This window comes from Siphateles boraxobius, unplaced genomic scaffold (genome assembly GCF_051911475.1).
Source record: "Siphateles boraxobius isolate OS27281-9 unplaced genomic scaffold, OSU_SipBor_1 8, whole genome shotgun sequence".
In the NCBI taxonomy this organism is placed as follows: domain Eukaryota; kingdom Metazoa; phylum Chordata; class Actinopteri; order Cypriniformes; family Leuciscidae; genus Siphateles; species Siphateles boraxobius.
The window spans coordinates 10,632,327-10,650,105 of NW_027509208.1; the positions used below are offsets into that span (position 1 = coordinate 10,632,327).

The 17,779-nt window shown below is 35.9% G+C and overlaps 1 protein-coding gene across 3 annotated transcripts in view; it reads left to right on the top strand.

The window, feature by feature from the left end:
- Positions 1-835: 835 nt before the first annotated feature.
- Positions 836-17,779, top strand: part of bach2b (BACH transcriptional regulator 2b) — a 117,581-nt gene continuing 100,637 nt past the window's right edge. For 2 of the 3 annotated variants that reach the window (XM_077220685.1, XM_077220687.1), the window contains exon 1: positions 14,291-14,598. The gene's annotated coding sequence lies outside the window, so the exon portion shown is untranslated. Of the gene's footprint in view, positions 912-14,290; positions 14,599-17,779 lie in introns of those variants that run through there. The other variant, XM_077220689.1, reaches the window with a different exon arrangement.

Consider the following 17,779-nt stretch of genomic DNA (forward strand, 5'->3'; position numbering starts at 1 on the left):
CTCATACTATGGTGTTGGGCCTATTTATCACATACAACAAATCATGGATCAGAATACTTAGAGGTCATGTTGCCTTAAATGTTTGACTAAAGAAAAATGCAGACACTGCTATTTTTTTTAACGCCCTAATATTCCTTTTTCTTAACTTTCTTTAAAGTAATAACAAATTTGACAAATTTTTCTTCGTGTTCTGATTTCGAATAGTACGTACTATTTTTGTGAAGAAAAAGTATACTTTAGAGTGTACAGTATAGCAGAAGAGTAGGCAAGCTTTACTAGTTTGTCATAATTGCCTCTTTAACGGACAGCTCTGCCGCTTAGTATTACTAATCATCTTGTCACAGATAAAATCCTCCTCATTTAATTTAATTTCCTACCATATCGGAGAGAAATGAAGAAGCAAGTTGATCTGCCATTGTGTCTCCTCTTTCATGCAGAGACTCTCCTCATGTGTTTGCATAACTATGAATTTAAAAGTTAAAGTGTCCCTATCATGGATTTTTGAAAATTACCTTTCATGCAGTGTGTAATATAGCTGTATGTGAATATAAACAGCCTGCAAAGTTGTAAAGCTGAAAGTGCATCATAAATAGTTCGTTTATTTTAAAAGAAAGAGTCGACTCTGAACCGCTCAAACGAGTCGTTTGGATTTCGCATTTTCGTGAAGTTCATACGTCACGATTTCCCACATTTGCATAATGCCCGCCAATCATCTCGCTGCAGTTTGTTTGTGTAGATATCATGTCGTAAAGATGATGTGCTCTCCGCTGTGAAAATAAATTCGGTTTATTTTCACTTCCAAATGATGAGGCTGTGATGCAAATTCAATGCGGGATTCGCAAAAGGCTCTCCAGAAAGATGGGTCAGTACCAAGTTTATTTGGATCAACTTGCTCCTCAGAATCACAACCTGTAAGTATGACTAATTATTGATGAATCACAACCTGTAAGTATGACTAATTATTTTTGTATTTTCTACCAGTGTTCAAGTTTTGTGTTTTATATAGCCTAGGTCTCCTGCTAACTGGCTAACGTTAACCAGGGCTCTCAAGTCTCCGCATTGGGCGTGAGACACACGCATTTCAACCCGTTCACACGCCACACCTTATATTTCTCACGCTGAGGAGTAAGGGAACTCGTCCCGCTATACAATTAATGGACGAGGCGCAGGCAAACATAGGGAAGTTCTCTGCCGAGTTCATAGCATCTGTCTCGAGTTATACAGAGTTAAATGCTAGCTACCAGCCAATCAGAAATTAGAATTAGTTGTTTCCGGGTAAATTATGTGTTCCCGCTGCAAGCTCGTTCGTTACTAGACGACAACACGCGCACACACGGAGTGGAAGTTGAAAGAGCACGATCTGATGAATGCGGTTTGCGGACATCTTCATTTTTTTTTTTAGCATTTTGATTTTACGATTCCTGGACGATATCTCTTGCCCGTGATCAAAGACGGTGAGAGCTGATGTTTAGCAGCACAATCACCCATGCAATGAAAAAAATCCATTCACTTTTTTTTTTAATCCTCAAAAACCCAAAAAGTTGTTGCTCATTATCATTTAAAGAGACATGCACCGAAACGGGTCACTGTGAACAGAGCTGTTTTTTAAGAGGTAAAAAGGGTGTTGTTTTACACAACCATTGAGAAATTTTAACCAAAGTATGTTACAAACTTTACATGAAGACCCAAAAGAATCTAACCAACTTGAGGAAAATGGGCATCCGATGACCCCTGTAAAGGTGACCGGTTTGGGTCTTGACATACATGCTCAGGGCAAGTTGTTATGACACAATGTTATGTACATTGAGCACTGATGTTCAGCTGGCTTGTTTGGGGTCAAATTTATTTTTATTTTTCAATAAATTTGTATTTTTTAAATATAACTATTTATTTTATTTGGATGAATTTGTCTTTTTATCAGATTTAACAATTGTTATAATTTCCATTTGTGCTGGTCAATTATGAACAATAGGCAAAATTGAACTGCTAGCAAAAATTGAAGCGAATTTGGTTGGGTCGAGGGACCGCTGCTGCAAATATTTGGTGGCTCCTCCCCTAAATCTCACTCTAAACTTTTGATAAAACTTGAGAGCCCTGCGTTAACTCATGTTATTACTCTCTTACTGAAATGGGGCACTTTTACTTAAAACTATGTATATTAATCCAGATTGTCTGTCGGTCTCACTAACTGTTACTTTGAGTAAAGTGAGCTAGATTTGTTTTACCAATGTTTATGTTGGTCGTTAGTCAGCTCGCTAGCACCGGTATTGATACAATTCTGCATGTTCACCGTAACAAATTAGAAATATACACATCGGATTGCTGAAGGACATAACTTTTTAATGCTAATGGTGAGGAATTACAGTTGCTCTATAACGTTATGGCTCTGCCTTAAACTAAAGACAGTAACGAACGATGACGTCGTTTTACGATATCAATCTGAGCGCGAAACATTGAAAGAACTAGTTATTCAACCTGAACCTCAATCGCAAGGACAACTCGCGCAGGACGTTTCTCAGTGATACAATACTCAGTTTCCATCAACAATCCGATTGTATGTTTTAGTCAGAATTATTGCGCTACTATTCAATTGTGCTTGGCAGCGCTCATTCACGGAAGCTTGAATTTTAGCGGAGATTCACTTGCAGAAGGCTTGCCCTCAACTGACAATGAAATGGACATATTTGTTTGACTTTCTAACATTTCCAGATGGAGAATATACATGTGAAATGTAAGTTAAGCACGTCAGCAACACTATATGTCAGAGCATCTGACAGGGCAAGCTGCTTTAATCTTGTTAACTATATCTTACCAGTTATTTTGAAGCCCTTTAATAGGCTATATATTGTGTCATGTTTAGGACAAATTGTACTATGTATTTTCACTGCAGCAGCTCACACTGCGTCCTCCGCTATTTCAGATGTGCTCATATCAAACTACTGTAGCCTATCGATATAAATGGTATTGCCTCATTCCATATCGTTTCTAAAAAATATATCGATATATCGTACAATTTCGATATACCGCCCAGCCCTAGCTTTACCTAATTCTAATTTTGAATACTATCCAGGGCGGATATGCAAATCTTTTTTTTTTTCATGAATCAGTGTTTGAAAGAATTGGTTGAGTTAATGATTCAATGATCAAGAAAAAGTCCCTTGTTCGATGTACCTGCTGAAAAACTGAAAAAATCCCCACCACTAATGAGCAGTCTGAAATGCACAAACACAGACAAGCAGAGCAATGCAAACAGGGAAAAGCCCCAGTGCTGTTGCATTCTCGATGGAGCACATTAAAGAAACGGACTGCACGACTGTTTTATTCAGAAAAAAAGTCTTAAATTCAATGAAGGTAAACGTGAGTGACTGAAAGATTATTCGACTCTGTGAGAAAGGGGGAGAAGTGCAACCAGCTCTATTGTTGTGATCGCCTGTGTGTATGTGAGTGGGCGAAATGGTGTGGGTGGAAAGGTAATGGCTTTGAGCATGTGGAGTGATGAACATCTCCCCGCACAGCACAGGAGCTCCAGACTCTCTGCTTCAAAACTGATGAGTCACCTCGCACACCCCGTTTGTTTCCTTTTTAGTCAGACATGGCCCAGAGAGCGCACTGTAGCTGCTCACCTACAGAAATCTAATTAGAGAGTCTGGATGTACAGGATTTCATCCATTTAATCCAGCTAACAGGGGCTGAATGCACACAGACACTAGCAGACCACATGGGGAGATGATGATAGCCTGGTACTGCATCACTGTATCCTGTTTGCGTAGCTTTATCATCTTCAGGCATTATGAGCTAACAGGATGTTAATTTATGCACTTAAACATTCTCAAGGGCCTCTAACTTTTTTAAAGGAAAATGTTTTCTGTGAAGAAGCTTTGATATTTTTAATTAATATGAGATTGAGTGTACGATCCATAATTTCTTCAGCTCGTAGGGTGTCAGCGGTATCACAACAACACCTTTGAACAGCAACACTCTCACATGGCTCTGTGGTGAGGTGTTTTCAAGCTTTGTTTCCAGCACAGCGCAAATTATTGTGGTTCTTTTTGTGCTAAATCATCAATTATGGATATTTCTTGTATTTAGACGTATACATACTAAACCATCTGAGTTTACAGATTCAAATTGTTTATAAACTGCACAAATGATTTTTTTCAATGGCCAGGCCATTGTTCCTGTCTCTGCACTTCATTGTAGTGTGCAAAAGTTCTCTAATGTGTACAAATGGATTAGATCTCTTGTTACGCTGATCTTAGTGCACTCATGTGCTGTAATTATTTTTAGAATAGCCATCTGTTATCTAATAAGGTTTTGTTTTTGGGGGGGAAGGGGGGTTGACAAAAAACAAGTGAATGCATTTTGAAAGTATCCTCCTGGAGGAAAAAAGATTTTGATATCAAGATTTTTCTTATGATCCATCACTTATAAATCTAGTACAAATGTAATTTCCTTTTCCGTGCACTCTCATTTTTCACATAAACCTCATCACAAAGCTAAATAAGTAAACACAATGCTGTCATTGTTTGACTGGTTGGTTTGCTCTCAGTACAAGATGTGGCTGATCAAGAAACGCAGTGTCTAAAGCCAAGAACAACACTATTGGTTTGGCTCTGGTTTGAACTCTAAAACAACCTTTAACACCCCCCCCCCCCCCCCACCCCACTTATAAACACCCACTCTTGGCTTCAGCTGACAAATGAACAATAACAACCTGTCAAGCATGGAAGTTCTGTCTTACATCTGAATGTCTGAAGATGTTCTGCAGAGTAACAACTCTCTGTCCAGAATTTGAATAGACCCCTGCCAAAAGAGAAGCTTAAAGGATTAGTTTACCCAAATATGAAAGTTCTGTCATCATTCACTCACTCTGATGTCATTCAAAACCTCTGTCTTTCTTTCTTCAGAAATTTTAAATAATGTGCTGGTCCGGAGGCATGCGAGATAAAATGAAATAATTTAAAATATAAAATAAAATTATTTATTTGATTTCATTTCTGCTTTCCAGTGAAGCAGGTGCATCTTAAACGGCAAAAAAAAAAAAAAAATTCAATTTGGCAATTAAAATAAACAAGTTAAAGTAGGCTACTAAAATTACTAACGCTAGAAATATATTTTTTTAAATGGCAAATGCACATAACTAAAACTTAACTAAAATTGAAAGGAAAATATAAAATTACAAATAAAGCTAAAAATGACTAGTCTGGGTCTCCCCATTCTGCCTTAGTACCTCACGCTCACGCCTTAGTACCTCAAGTACTAGTACCTCACGCTGCTAGGCAGTCTGGAGTCCATGGTCTAGATACGAGAAAAAGAACATGTGGTTCCCAGACCCACGTCTCAATGAGACTGGGTCAGACGTTAGCCAGGCTAAGAAATTACTATAATAGTATATAATACTAAAACAACACTGCACACTACACTCCATACACAATATAAGCCAACAATATTATGTTGGCTTTAATTAATTTTTTTTCGTCAACAGGTTCCACATAACTGGGTTACATTAAACAAACATAATTTGTTCATGTAACTTCAACATCATGGAATTAAGTCATTTTAAGCGACCCAATTTAAGTTGTCTCAAAGTGAATTTTTAAAGGCTTCCTGACATGATTCAGAAATTTTATATATTCATTCATCCATTCATATTTAATTTATTTTAGTGACACATAGTTAAATTGATAATTATAGCTAGCAATTTGTTAGCAGTAGCATATATTAGCTTCTTAAATGCTAAGATTTACATGCTCCTTCAACCAAAGCAGTAATAAATAATTAAATCAGTTTACAGTGAAACAAAATGCTCCACTCTTCTTCACAATGGTAACCCACTGTAATTTAAATGGTTCTGATAATTCCAATGTAATTGAACATTAAACACAATTACACACTATCAAGTCTTCCCCTTTTCTAATTTTCTCAACAAAAAAAAAAACACTTAATTTTAACATTTATTCTCTTAATTCAACCATATGCAAAGCATGCTGGGGACTAACAAGCACCGCCCAGTTTCAGTTAATGCAACACAAATCAATCATGTACCGGTAATCCAACATAAACGGATTAAGTAAACTTAAATTTTACATATATTTAAGCAGATTGAACACAATCACATTAAGTTAGGGCAAAATGGCAGTTGGTGTCGCACTCAATGCCACCCTCTGGATGTAAGAATTTTTTACTTACCATAAATGGTTTGTGTTTAGACAACGCGTTAGGATTTTGTACTGTTAAGTTTAGACATAATTACGTGGACCTTAATAGGAAAAAACATTTAAAGTAAAAAAACTACAAACTTAAATTAAACTAATTAGTTCAGTCAAATTAACTTTTATGAGTATTTAGCACTTTCTTTTTCTTTCAAGTACACAGAACTGATATATTTTAAGTAAACTGAACTGTTTCATTGTTTTGAGTTGAATGAAATTTCTTTTAATTTAGATGAACTTAAGTTAAACTGAAATGGCTGGGATGTGTATTTCCCAGCATGCTTTACAGATGGCACTCGAAAGGGAGAGTAAATGCTAAAATTAAGTCTAATATAATGTTTTTTGGTGTGCAAGATTAATGTTAAGTGGGTGATTTAGTAGTGATTAATGTTTTTTTTAGGCTAATTTAGAAGAATTTCTGTTAATGTTGGTTTTAGGATAGTTATCATCATGGTGACAAGTGCTGCATGCAGGTTAATTTGAGAGCAAATACTACTTTTATATTGCTGCACTCATCCAGCAAGTGCTTCTGCATAACAAACTATTGTTAATATGTTAATGTGTCAACAACTTAGTATGTTAGCAAACTAGCTTGTTGAAGCTAGCTAAGTTTATATTAATAAAAGTGTTCACATTGAGATTACATGAAAGTTTTAAGTTAAATATATGAATTAGTGTACTCAAACATTTCAGGTTCAGAACAATTAAAATGTATAAGAAAAAAATAAAAATCTGCCAGTTTTGCTTACTTATACTACCTTATTCGGGTTGTTAAACTCAAGGACCAGATCGAACAAAGTCACTCAGTTCAGGTTTGTGAACTGGATTACCTGAAAAGATCCCATTCCAAAAAAATGATTTTCTCACAAGATTTTCTTACTTCTCTCATGAACAGGCCAATAAGAGGTCAAAATATTCAGTCAATAATGACTTGGATTTAATCTATTGTATAACTTCAGAAGTATAGTATGGTACCTTTTTGGAGCTTGACCGTTTTTTTACAATAAAAAAAGAACAATCTCTTTTTAATTTATTGTTCTCTCTCTCTCTCTCTCTCTCTCTCTCTCTCTCTCTCTCTCTCTCTCTCTCTCTCTCTCTCTCTCTCTCTCTCTATCTCTCTCTATCTCTCTCTCTCTCTCTCTCTCTCTCTCTATCTCTCTCTCTCTCTCTCTCTCTCTCTCTATCTCTCTCTCTCTCTCTCTCTCTCTCTCTCTCTCTATCTCTCTCTCTCTATCTCTCTCTCTATCTCTCTCTCTCTCTCTCTCTCTCTCTCTCTCTCTCTATCTCTCTCTCTCTATCTCTCTCTCTATCTCTCTCTCTCTATCTCTCTCTCTATCTCTCTCTCTCTCTCTCTCTCTCTCTCTCTCTCTCTCTCTCTCTCTCTCTCTCTCTCTCTCTCTCTCTCTCTCTCTCTCTCTCTCTCTCTCTCTCTCTCTCTCTCTCTCTCTCTCTCTCTAAGCCTGCACGTGAATTAAGTATGTGTTGGGTGAAAGTGTACGTCCTGTGTGCACAGACATGTGCAGCGTTCTCAGGGGGGAAGTGTTACCTGTCCTGTAGGTAACCTGAGCTGTTGTTAATATCTGTGTGGTGTCTGTGTTGTGAATGGCGGTTAGCCTGCTCCCCGAGGCTCTGTTGGGGAAGAAGCGATTGACGTACTCGTAGCGTTTTTCTTGAACTGCTTCGTTGGCTGGCCTCAGAGTTTACGTCTTTGTGTCTCTGTCGGGGCTTGCCTCGCACCTTAGCAAGTCAATATAGGGATGTCATTTGGCACCGTATTGCACTGCTGTGACCGCAAAGTCAATTAATCTTCTCCGAAATGAGTCATCAAGTGTGGCCGACTGTTGTGCATTCGACTGTTTCAGGGGGCCTGTTTTGATTTTACACCAGTCCTTACTGTTATGACTCATCCCTTTCGGCAGCTTGCGGGATTTGACATGTCGTCTGATATTGCGCTGTACCTCTGCAAACTTCAACCAGAACAATAAAACCACTTATTTAGCAATTTTCATGCAACTGTTTAGCAGCTCTTCCTGTACAGAACTCTGATGATCTTTTCCGATACGCTTTATAAAAAAGAACTTTAAGCTCTTAAACCAGGGGTGTCCAATCTTGCTCCTAGAGGGCCACTGTCCTGCAGAGCTAAATAAGATATTTAGTATTAGAAACTTCCCGCTAGGTTTTGTATGGATGGTACAATTCCATAAAAATAAGGTAAATGGCAATGAGAAAATTTTCCATACGATTGCATATTCCAAATGCTGTTCTTTTGAACTATGATCAAAGAATCCTGAAAAAATGATCATGGTTTTCACAAAAATATTAGGCAGCATAATGTTTTCATTATTGTTTGATACTGGAGTAATGATGCTGAAAATTCTGCTTTGCCAGCACAAGTATAATTACGTTTTAAAATATATTCAAAGTAAACCGTTATTTTTAAATTGAGTATATGAACATGTGCTTTCTACCATATACTGTACATTTGCATCCATACGTGTCAGTACTTGTCCACTGTCTTGCTTGAGGAGATTTAGAGAAATTAATTCCGCAAGCGCTCCATTCGAGTCTTAGATATGACACTGTGTTGAAGTGGTAATTGTAGATTTGGTGTTTTTTGTTTGTTTTAGCACCAGTGAGGGCACTTTCTCTCACTTGTAGGTTAGTTAGTGAAATAAATGGCCCCGTCCAAACTGCAAAGTCTAAGTTATCTACGTCCCTACCTGTCAGTTTGTCCATAGAGCGATGGTGGGAATCAAAAGTCCCATGACTTTGATGGTCTGCCTTAAATCAGTCACTCAGTCAATCCGACGGCACAGTGGGGCCCCAGGGACAAGACCACAGGGAAAGGTCACAAAGTGCAGGAATGCTTCTTGAACTCCTTGGCACTTTCGTATGTGTACATTTAATCCTTGTAAAATGCTTCTTGTGAAACAGTCAACACCATAAATGATTGAAGTGTTCTGATCCTTCTATAAAAAAGACTAATAGGAATGGTTTATATGTAAAGTGCACTGTGGAAGATTACGTTTAAATTATTTTGCTCTGGAATCATACAATAACTTTAATATTATTAAGTTAAGAGCACTAGATGATGTTCTTAAGGTGGAAGAAAAGCGTAACTTGATAAGGACACATCAGCAGAAGCTACGGTATATTCCGTTTGTTTGTTTGTTTGTTTATTTAATAACTTTCTATTTATTTTCAAAATCTAGCAACTACTCAATTCCGTGTACGCTAAATTCCACATTGTGATGGGGAGCCCTGAATTATAAAAAAAGAAAAACAAATTAACTGTCTGTGGCGGCTAGATAATTCATAATTACATGCATGCTCCCTAGGGGAAGGATTCTACATTAGAAATGAGAACATTTTCAGTTGAAGCACTCTTGTACAAACAGTAAGTAGGATGGTTTGGCACAAAGCATGCTGGAATTATTTGCATATGCTGCAAAGTCATCTCAGCTCTCTAGTACTTGGAAGTTTAAAACAATAAATATAGCTTATTATTATTATTGCATTAAAGGTATTGTAGGTAGAAATCCACCAAAATACTTTTTTCCAAATTTTTTCAAACTGTCTTTATATATCAATGCATAATTAAAATGTAAGTACTCTGGAAAAAAAATTATAACAAATCGAGTGTCTGTAGTTCTCTCAGGACTGTAATAAACACAGCTCATTATTCCATTCGGGACGAAAGAAATGATTGGCTGGGGCGACTGTCACTCTCCCTCGCTACCATGGATACCACCTCTGCTGATAGCCCAAATGCGCGCACCCGTTTGAAGAGGCACGGAAGCTAGTAATAACAATTATGGCAGAGAAAGAACAGTCAAAATTCTCAGTAACGTTACCTGCATATAGAGGCAGCGAAGTCAAAGAAGTTAAAAAAAGGAAGACAATATTTGAAAAGGCTATGAACAAAAAGTCTTTGGATAAATAAAGAAATCATACGAGAGTCAATATCGGCGTGGCTTTCCAGCGGTGGCGACAACTGAGGGATCTCAAGGGGCTGAAAAGTGACTCCATGATGGCTTTATTTCTGCTGGACAGGTATATGGCAAGCCGTTTTAGCTTAAATTGTACCCACCCTTACTCATCGTAATTGCATTTTTACTGGTAAGAAATCAAGCAGAGAGCTTTACAATTAAATTCTTACTAGTAGCAATTACAATTAGAGAGCTCTTTAATGCAATTATTACTAGTAAAAACTGATTTAGAGAGCTCTACAAATGAATTTTTACTAGTCATATGTCTGCATTGACTTCCATTCATTTTTATTTACGGAGCTCTCTAATTTAATTATGACTAGTAAAAATTACAATTAGATAGCTCTCTAATTCAATTCTTACTAGTAACAATTCAGTTAGAGAGCTCTCTAATTCAATTCTTACTAGTAACAATTCCAATTAGAGAGCTCTCTAATTCAGTAGTTACTAGTAAGAATGCAATTGCAGAGCTCTGCAATTATACATATCTTTAAATCGTTTTTTTTTTTACTAGTAAGAATTGAGTTAAAGAGCTCTGTAATTGTAATTGTTACTAATAAGAATTGGATTAGAGAGCTCTCTTATTGTAATTGTTACTAGTAAGAATGCAATTAGAGAGCTCTCAAATTGTAATTTTTACTAGTTACAATTCAAGTAGAGAGCTCTAATTAAAAATGAATGGAAGTCAATGGAGACATATGACTAGTAAAAATGTATTTGTAGAGCTCTCTAATTGGAATTTTTACTAGTAAGAATTGAATTAGAGAGCTCTGCAATTGTAATTCTTACTAGTAATAATTGAATTAGAGAGCTCTCCAATTGTATTTTTACTAGTAAGAATTGAATTGTAGAGCTCTCCAATTCAATTCTTACTAGTAAATATGCAATTACAACGAGTAAGGCTGAGTACAATTTAAGCTAAGACGGCTTGCCATACAGGTAATCTTGCTGTTTTCATTTTGATGGCATTTATTTTTTCATGAAGCATGTAGCCTATCACACGTAGCTACCTAATATAGCTACCTAACGTAACGTAGCATAACTAACGGTACTGGCTTAGCTATGACAGTGTAACTTTGGTGTCGATTGGTATAACGTTACTGTTAGTGAGTCAGGGTTGAGACGATAAATAAGCAATAGGCCTATCTGCAGTTGAAAGCTGTTTTGTTTAATTTCGCCAAATCTAACTTTAGGTTAAAAAGTTTAGGGGATCTATTTTTATACCTAGCTTTACCCTCTGCCTAAACTTTGTTCCTATTTTCACTGTGAACTCTACCTGCTCCGTTTTTTAACGTTTGGTTTGTTGTTATATGCTCTACATATGTTTACCTATAATGTCTTTATGTTGTATCTGTATGTGCTATACAATATGTTGTGTGTGTGTGTGTGTTATATTATCTTGGGTCTGCAATGCAGTTGTGAGAAGGTGTTTGAGTGCATGTTACTCAGTTTATCTGTGAACAATCTTATGTTATGAATCTTACAAATTCACCTTCATCACAGTGTAACTGATAGTAACGGCAAACGTGCATCAATGAAGCTATTTATAGCTTTGCCTTATATTGAGTTTGATTCCGTTACGAGCTAGTAAAATATTTTAAACTTTACCAGTATCGATATGCTAGCTTGATAGTGAGTACTAACAGCCATGTTAATTGTTTATATTCATACTGATAAAGTTAGTTAATTTATTACCTGTGATTCTGACATGATGTCACTACATCTGGTAAAGCTGGTAAACACCTCCGACTCTTCCAGCTGAGCGAACGGCTATGGCAAGCCGTTTAACTTTTATTCATTTCCAGGATATGAATTCTTGATATCAACAATTCAATTTTAACTAGTTAAAATTATAGTTATTGATATCAGGAATTAGATTTATACTAGTAACAATGGCATTTTTTGATATCAGAAATTACATTTCCACTAGTAACAATGCTAATTCTTGATATCAACAATTACATTTTTACTCATTAAAATGCTCATTCTAGATATCAAGAATTGTATTTCAACTAGTAAAAACTATAATTCTTGATATCTGTAATTGAATTTTCACTAGTGAAATGTCACCATAGGCTGCCATTCCAAATCAATTGTTGATATCAAGAATTGATTTCTTACTAGTTGCAATTCCAATATTATCAGAAATACAATTCTTACTAGTAAAAACCTTTATTTTTGATATCAAGAATTCAATTGTCACTAGTTGAAATGTATATTCTTGATATCAACAATTGAATTGCTACTAGTAACAATGTTCATTTTTGATATCAATAATTCCATTTTCACTAGTGACTATGTTAATTTCTGATATCATGAATGTGATTGTTACTAGTAAGAAAGCCATTTTAGATATCTGAAATAATATTGATATCAGAAATACATTTTCAGATATAGAAAAATAAAAGTTTTTACTAAATTTTAAATTGTTGATATCAAGAATAGACATTTCAACTAGTGACAATTGAATTATTGATATCAGGAATTCACATTCTTACTAGTAACAATGTAATTATTGATATGAAAAATTATATTTCTACTAGTAAGAAATCAATTGTTGATATCAACAATTAATTTTGAATGGCAGCCTATGGGTGACATTTCACTAGTGAAAATACAATTACAGATATCAAGAATTAAATTGTTGATATCAAAAATGTAATTGTTGATATCAACAATTGAATTGTTGATATCAAGAATTCATATCCTGGAAATGAATAAAAGTTAAAACGGCTTGCCATAAACGGCCGGGATCAAGTGTTCATTTGTTTTGGGGGCGTGGCTTTGGAAGGAGCCGAGAAGGGAGGGGGTGGCAGTTAATGGATTAATGAGCTGTGTTTATTGCAGTCCTGAGAGGACTACAGACACTCGATTTTTATAATTTCTTTTCCATAGTACTTACATTTTAATTATGCATTGATATATAAAGACAGTTTAAACAAATTTGGACAAAAAGTATTTTTGTGGATTTCTACCTACAATACCTTTATAACTATTATCTTTTTGTGCCAGTGTTTTGTATGTATTTTGTATGTTGTCTTAAAACACTTTTAACATTTTCGTATTTTTTGCAATACAAATAACATAAATTAATCACACGGGCATTAATTCATTCAAGAGTCAACTAATGAAGGTAGATTTTAACTGAAAGGTTGAACTTCACAGGACAGGAGCATTTTTTATGAATATCAGGACAAGGCAAGTTGTCACATTTGCTTTATCTTATATCATTTGCATTGCCTGAATTGTTTTGTTACTTTATTTATTTAATAACAGTGGAGGAAATATTCAATTGTTTATTCAATTTTTATACCAACACTTAAAGATGTATGTGCCTATATTTTAATTGACTTTCAAAAATAAACACTGAAAAATACTCACTTGTAAAAGAATCTTAACAAAAGTAAAACAAATAAAAATGTATTTAATAGACTAATTTGAGATTTTATTTTTGTTTTTCTATTATTATTTTTTTGCATAGTAAAATAAAACATGTAGCTGTAGTTAAGTTTACCCCCTTTTAAAATTATCTTTAAAAAATAATTTTGTCAGATAAATAGGCCAACTTTAACCAAGTTTAGTTTTGGTCCTAACTCATTTAAAATATTCAAAAAAATAAAGTAGTTTTCTTATATTTTGATGATTTAATCAAACTCGCAGGGGTCATTAAAAACAAATCCCCAAACCAATCCCCTTCTGACATCAATTTTGGCCACTACTGTGTGTGTATATATAGCCTACACACGCACACACCCATATTTGAATAAACTTACTTGATAGGGCTATTACAATAAGCGAAAACACAACAGCATGGCAGAAAATGATGTACCGCATTTCAAACCGCAAGTCAGTTTCAATCTGTATGTATTCTATGTGAAAGTCTCTCAAGACGTGGGTCCCAGTCCTCGTCTAGGATCAGCCTGTACTCGTGAAATTGGCGTCGGAACAAACATCGCTTTCCCCCGCTACTCCAATTCGCGAACCGAAGCAGCGCAAATATTTGGTGTAAAGTGCCTTGCCACTGGAGGCAGCAACGTAATGCGCAGCGCAGCGCTGTTGTGAATGAGGGGTGGGATGACGTCAGTACGCGAATGTCAACAATGTAGCGATTGAGAGTAGGCGTTTCATTCGAGTGTAACAAACAGAGGAGACGGAGCCGCACGCTGCAGAGATCACCACACACACATTTACACACACGCGTTTAAAACACTGTTACAACCATAAACGTGATTTTTTTTCCCTTAAAGAAAAATAATTATTGTAAGAGTGCACCGCAAAAACGTGATCTCCCTGCAGCCCGGGGACTTTAGGAGTCTGCAAGGAAGTCATCATGTGAGAAAAAAAAATTTGCTAAACGGACAAAAGGGCATCACAAGGGAAAAAAAACTAGGCTGAAGGTGAGTTGCATGATTTTTATAATTGTTCTATCCATGCCTCCTGTGCGTTACATGTGGTTCATCTGTCGTAAATGGAAACGGAGAGTCAAACTTGTTTTTGAGTGGGCTGTTTCACAGTACTTGGAGCCTTTGTTTCACGTTATACAGGCAAATATCACAGAAAGGGAAAAACTAGACCGCATGCCTGTCAGGGGTTACTTCAGCTGAAAACACACTCCTGTTTTAACGTAATGTTACCACATCCTGTTGTGCAGCAGTGACAATAGTTTGAGTGTGTTTGCTAGTAGTGGGATGCACTGCGATCCCGGGGGGAGGAGGAGGAGGGGTCAGGCATGGCTTGTTTTCGCTTAAAGAAAAGAAGTTGTCACTTGGCCTTGACCGATCATAACAACGACGGAGACCCCCGGTGTAGATTCCCGCCTCCTTTCCGTCCCAATGAATGGAGTTGAGAATTAAAGTGGGTTGTTATTTTTTTTTATCTCAGTTGTTTAATAAATTTCGCAACGTTTAATATACCTAACATTATTTGATTTTAAAAAAGCTTAATTTTTTATCTGTTATTATTATCATCATTACACACGAGTGTTTAATATAGAGAGCAAGCGCTGCAAATATTAGCTCATCTCTTTTAAAGAGCGATCGGCTAAAAAAATACACGGCTGGTTGGGAAATGTGCTTACTGCAGTGGGTTGTAAAAATGGGAAGCAAGCTGTCTTTGTTCTGCGCAGCACATCTCTGATGCAAACCACAGCCATTGCATTACACACTCTGATTAATCCCCATAAAACCAGCCGCATATTTGCTGTGTAAGGGACGGCGAGCCTTATTTGGTTCAGCAGCCAATGCAAACGTCTCGACTACCATTTAAAGGAACGAGGGAGCGTTTTCAGCGCGCGCACGCTGGAATGCTGGATCTCCGGTCTTCCCTCAATGATGATGAACAAACTCAATGAACTGCACTCTATGATGCAGGTGTTTCGCATTATCACGTTAAGTTCCGCCTTGAATAATATGACTAATTTAACGGACACCCGGCAAAGGTGGGTGTAATAAGCGCGAGCGCGCATTCGGGAATGCGATGTGATAATTAGCCTACTCTTTTCTGCTATTGTAGAAAAATATCTGTAAAATAGATGTTTTTGTGTGTGTGTGTGTGTGTGTGTGATTTGGTTAAGTTGTTACGAATGACTTAGCGGTTTTATTCTTATATGTTTAAATCACTAATTCCCACACATTGACACAAAAAGCCACTCGATAATAATAATTAATAATAGGCATGAACCGGAAGGATGATTTTATGGTGGGATTCCTGGACAATAATTATAGGCTATATATGAATATAAATATATAGACCAATATATTTTTCTTTTGGACTTGATTCAGTTCATTTAATTAATTAATTCCGGTTATTGAGTGTGAGTGTGTTGACAAGCGTCTGAATGAATCATTGTAATGAAGGCATTTGAAATTAGGTGATGCAGCAGTTTGAGCTGCGCGTGCATTCCTTTGTCTGCGGTGCTCCTGAATCGTCCAGGTTATGTTTCCTTTGCCCACAGACCGAATTGTTCAACCGCCAACGTATCGTTAAGTATTTTTACATTGTTTTGAATGTTAAATTAATTTCACATTCTCCTAATAGTCTATTCATGGCATTGCTTCTTTTTAACACTTGTCCCTTTTATAAAACTGTTGACACTTGCACCCCCCCCCCCCCCCCCTTTTATAAGCCTTTAAGGCAGACTGAGCCAAACCAACAAAACCCACCGTATGCCTTATTTTAAAAAATGAATATGATTTTATGTTTGTAAATCAATTTGAATAGAAACACGTGGATAATATCGTGTTGTAGATATGACGCCATTGTCTCCCTGATGGAGATCACACAGATCGACTATATACATTTGCCATCAGCAGATGCCTTAAAGAGATAGGCTAGTTTTTTTTTTTTTTTTTTTTTTTTTCTCAAATAATGAGCATTCTGTCATAATTTACCCATTATTCCAACCCTTTACAAGTTTCTTCCTTCCTTGGAACACAAAAGGAGATGTTGGGCAGAATGACAACCTTAGCCGCCGTTCATTGCATCTTTTTGCATCATAAAGTGAATGGTGACTAAAGCTGTCATTCTGCCTAACTCCTTTTGTGTTCCACGGAAAGTAGTCCTATGGGTTTTGAGCACAAGTAGGCTAAATGATGCAAGCTGAACATAATCTTAATAAATGTTACACATTTTTGTGTTGAGCTATAGGTCTGGTTTAAGGTAATTTACCTGAACTCTACAATAATAATAATAATAATCAGTTTATTAGATTTTTCCCCTAAACAAAAGTAATTGTGCTCTCTTTTAAAGTAGGGGTTTTCAGTTTTTTAGATTCCACAGACCCCCTAAATATAATCATCCTTGTGCCATTTTAAAAGGCAGTATATATATTCATGTATAAAGACCCCATTTATACTGTGAAAAAATTATATAAATAAGTGGAAATAATATGTGGGAAATATTTAGGTTCTTTTACACTGTTTTTTTTTTGTCTACAAAAATACTGTAATTTATTTATTTATTAAATCAATGTATTATTATTTTAATACCTTTTATTTTTATGTATTTTAATACATTTCCTTTTTTTATTTTCTCTCTGTATTATTATTTTTGCATTTTTTACAGTTTTTTTTTTCCTCTATAACTTTTTCATGGACCCCAAGTACTCCCTTTCAGCCCCCTCGGAGTCTCCGAAAGTTTGAAAACCCCTGTTTTAAAGTACCATACATTAACCTCCTCCTATGCCAAGCTATCTTGTTCAATTTGATCAGATATTCATTTTCTTATAGGGAAAGAAAGGCCACTGACAGCACATATAATAAAATCATATTCTCAGGGAGGATAATTTGCTAATTTTGCTTTGCTCAGAACTCATTAGATATTTAGAATTAGAATGAAGAATTCATCAAATGCAAATTCCCAAAAATTAATGATTTGTATTATTTGTAATGTATTCTTGTGATTTTATTCTTTCTTTAAAGAACATGACTGAATATACTCCATTCAAGATCAGTTTAACAGCAATGTTTTTTTTGTGTGTAGGCGTTCTCATGCTGATGATTCATAACTGACAGGTTTTAACAATAATTCTTCTAAAGAGCCTATCCCATTTTGGTTAAGTTTACGGATGGCATTGAATAA